We start from the raw sequence: 1,502 nt of genomic DNA, 5'->3' as shown, positions 1-1,502 counted from the left end.
ATTTTGATACAAGGAAATTTAATTCTATTTATTATTTAGGAATAATTTCAATATAATTACCTAAAGTCACATATTTTACAGTTTTAAAAAGCAAGAGAATGCCATTTTTGACAAGCATCAAACAACTTTTCAGTATGTAAAAAGAGAGATTACACAAGAAATTATGTTAGAAATAGCAAAATATTGAATTTCCTGCAGCCTGCTAATTTATGTCTGCGTGAGACTTCTTGTCTTCTGGTCTCTTGGAAAATTGTCTTTACAAAAAATATTTCTACTAAAATTGTAATATTGATTTTAATTTGAATTAGTTCTAAAAGTTGAGGGGCCGCACTTAGTGGCTATGGGGGCCGCATGTTTGACACGTCTGATCTAGACAATCGGCTCAAAGATGACTGTAAGTTTGTCAGCCTTACGCGCCGGCCGCGCCTGTTGTTCTCTATGGACGTGAAACTTGGTGTCTAACATTGGGAGGAACATAGCCTGAGTGTCTCTGAGAATATGTTACTAAGGAGAATATTTGCCCGAAGAGGGATGAAGTGACAAGAGGTTGGAGAAAACTGTATATTGAGGAGCTTCTTAACTTCACTCTTCGCCAAGAATAATTATAATGTTCAAGTCAAGGAGGATGAGACGCGCAGGACATGTAGTATGAAATGGAAAAGATAAATGCATATAGGATTTTGGGGGAAAGTCAAAAGGAAGGAGGCCACTAAGAAGATCTAGACATATTGGGAGGTTAATATTAAAATTGATCTTAGAGAGATAGGATGGGGTCTTATGGAATGGACTGATATGGCTCAGGATAGGGACCAGTGGATGGTCCTTGTTTCCACGATAATGAATCGTTGGGTTCCGTAATAATTGGGTAGTTCTTGAGGGGATGAACAACTGGCGGCTCCTCAAGAAGGGTTCAGCTACATTGAGTTAAGTTATTTTCTGTACTTCCCTATGAAACTGATGAATCTTATGCGTCGCATTGTTACTTGGACAATGTACTGGGAAAATTGATTCATATTATTCAACAGAATTCAATTAATTCAATTGTATACATGAATTTGATGCTTTATTTCTGTTTCTCTTATGGGATCCTTTTGTATATATGTATGTATGTATGTATGTACGTGTATGTGACCCGTTTTACAGATTTGTAGCCAGTTATACTAATTTCCCACAACAATTGATTCTATCTTTAATTTGCATGAAGAAATAAATTTTCTCGCTTATAAGGCGTGGTGCTGAAATTTGTTATGCTTTGCTTTCCGTTATCTTTACAATATTTCTTACCCTTTTTTTGAGATCAAGTATTCTGTATCAAATTAGAATTCTTACTAACAACAGCAGTGGCTTAAGTTTTATTATTTTGAAAAATATTAGCACCCGTATTAGTGACTAAAAACGGGGTTCTTACTGGTAATTGGGTTTATTAACGACCTACAGGTCGTAACTGGAAGTATTATTTTTTATTGCTAGTGGGGTGGGACTAGGTCCCTTGTACTGCGGCC

Source organism: Cryptotermes secundus, unplaced genomic scaffold (genome assembly GCF_002891405.2).
Source record: "Cryptotermes secundus unplaced genomic scaffold, Csec_1.0 scaffold56, whole genome shotgun sequence".
In the NCBI taxonomy this organism is placed as follows: Eukaryota; Metazoa; Arthropoda; class Insecta; order Blattodea; family Kalotermitidae; genus Cryptotermes; species Cryptotermes secundus.
This window is presented reverse-complemented; position numbering follows the sequence as displayed.